Raw genomic sequence first — 2,817 nt, 5'->3', positions numbered from 1 at the left:
AATGTGGAAACTGAGTTGTCCTTTGAAATTTTCTGAAATAATTTTACATGACCATTCTTTCCAGGACCGTTAAAAGGAATGATTCATTATTTTACGCATGTAGAAGTAAAAAAATTAATTAAAGCAATAAATCATAAATAAGAGCTGTTTGCTCTTCGGGGCTGTTATTATTTTTCTTTGTTTGTAGATATTACTACTCAAAACAAAGTTTATTCTTTTATGATATCATTTAATGTAATTAATGTGCTTGATTTTCTTCATTATGTTTTAGTTGCTTAAGAAAGGAATAGTCATCTGTTAATATTAACAAGTTTGGATTGTCCTAACAGCCCATATGAAATTTAGATACCATGTATTTTATATTGTTCTATTCAGAAAATTTTATTTGTAGCATAATAGTTTAATTGGTACATTTTTAAATGCAGATGTAGCTATTGTTTGTTACCTGTAAGCTGGCCTAAAAGCCAGAGACCATTTCAGGAAGTAAAGTAAGTTTAAAACTCTGAAGCGCATAAAATTCTTCCATATGAATGTAATAAAATCAGAAATTAAATTTTCATCAAGATAATATATGTATGTATGTATGTATGAAGTGCAAATTCTGCAAATCTTATCAGATTGCCAATGTCAGGAAACAATAAAGTAAGAAATATACATATTTATAGCACAAATTTTTATCTCAGCCTACATGTGCGAATCACAGGTCTAAGTACTTGGCATACATACAGCAAGGAATAAAGCAAAACCCTAATCTCGTGGAATTTCCATTATGCTGAGAGGAGATATGAAGCTTATGAACAAATGATTATATCTTAGAGGGAAGAAAAATAAAGCCAGTGAAGAAGAGAGGGATAGAGAAGTGCTATTGTAAACAAGGTGGCCAGAAAAAGCTTCTCTAAAATGATGGCAGTCAGCAGAGGCCTGAGCGAAGTGGAAGAATGAGACAGTCAGATATCTGAGGCCAGAGCATTTCCAGCAGAGGAAGCAGCACATGCAAAGGCCCAGAGGCAGAACCAGTCCTTGCGCTTGAGGGAAAGTGAAGCTACACATGCGCCTGGAACCCCAGGAGGGAGTGGAGAGAGACTGGAGATGATGTCAGAGAGAAGGATGGTTAGCAGACCATGGGGGACGTGGTTGGCAAGGTGACAGTTTTGGATTTTATTTAGCGAGGGTGAAAAGCCGTTGGAGGGAGTGACATATTCTCACTTTCAAAGGATCCATCTGGTTGCCATGGAGAACTGAGAAGGGCGGGAGTGATGGCAGCTGGGATCGAAGCAGGAAGCCTTTGGAAAAGGTTCAAAGCGGGCAGCGACTTTGACTAGGAGTCAAGTCTGGGCTGGTGACGCCGATGCTGAGAAGTGTTCTGACATTTGGACCTGGGAACTATTTCCCTTTGAGCTACTACACGGATTTAGTGGGTCATTTGGGCTACTTGTTAGTTCAGAAAATAGAGATTATCCTTTAGGGGATAAGAAAAGTTTTGTTTAAGTCTTTGAGTGGTCCATGGGCACAATTAAGCTAGAAAAAAAAATCTCCTGGCGCCCATAGCATCGGTACAGTCCAGGTAGGGCTCTGTGTCAAACACGTATAAGATCGGGCTTAAAAAAGGTGGTGAGACAAGCTTATTAAAAACGTACTTGATCTATTGCACAATTTAATTAAGAATTGGATTCTTACTCAAAGTGGTGGCTTTTTCCATCACATCATGGGAGTAAGGGGAATCACCAAATCTTTGGACTTTAAAATGGCTGAGATTTAAAAAAAAAAAAAAATGGAGAAGCTTCATTACTGGGGGAGTTCTCCAACTATCACGAGTAATTTTATTTTTAATATGATTATCTAAATAGATATCGATGTGCTTTAAAATCATCTCATTTTCCAGACACTATTACGGTGACTTCGTTTCAGCCATCCTGAGGCCCGGAGTTCAATCATCTTTGATAGTAGGGACAATTTTTCAGGTAGATGTCCCTTGAAAATGAGAAGGAGTTTCCCCTCGTTTTCCATTTCAAGATAATTAAATTGAATTGGATTTTTAGGTACCACTAATTGCTATAACAGAGAGAACAGAAACCCAATGATTTGGCTCAAGGTCTTTTTTTTTTAATTAAAAAAAAAAAAAAAAGACTTCAGTGGGAAAAGTCTCCAGGTCTGACACAGCAATACCTGCAGGAAAAACGGGAACAATGTGGTCGATCATTTCCCTGGAGACACCAGGAGACGCAAACACATTTTTAACTGTGCCGTCTAGAATCCCTATCTCAGAAGTCCCAGAAGAAGCTTATTCATTGCAAAAGTGGTTTTAAGGACAGAAACACTAAACAATTTAGAAAAAAACTTTTTGGTATGTGTCACTTCTTTCCACTCTAAATTTTGGTTTCTGGTATTTCTAAGGATGACAGAGAGAAATCTCTCTTTGATACCATGATGTGCCTCTTAGGCTAATTGGATAAAAAAAAAAAAAAAAAAGACTCACAGTATGGGCAGTGGTAGCTTAGGTCAATGGTGAGTTTTTCTATGTTGAAAAAAATGGGCGTTTTCGTTTTTATTTTGAAAAACATTTTGTGCATTAAGATGCACATATGTATCTAGAAAAGTTCTAATAAGCTAAATTTTTTCTTATCTGGAGTTTGTATCAAACACTGGCCCGGAAACACAAAGATGAAGAGAAAATGTTACAATGAAGGGATGATGTACATCCATTCTCAGCGGGGGTGATACTGCCTCCTAGGGGTGAAAACTGGTTCTTCAGGGACAAGAAAATTTTAAATGCTATGGTGTTTTGTGACCTTCTGTGGTAGGCAGAATGACATTCCT

The sequence above is a fragment of the Rousettus aegyptiacus genome, unplaced genomic scaffold (genome assembly GCF_014176215.1).
Source record: "Rousettus aegyptiacus isolate mRouAeg1 unplaced genomic scaffold, mRouAeg1.p scaffold_m13_p_10, whole genome shotgun sequence".
Classification (NCBI taxonomy): Eukaryota; Metazoa; Chordata; class Mammalia; order Chiroptera; family Pteropodidae; genus Rousettus; species Rousettus aegyptiacus.
The sequence above is the reverse complement of the archived record's forward strand: the minus strand, read 5'-3'. Positions refer to the sequence as shown.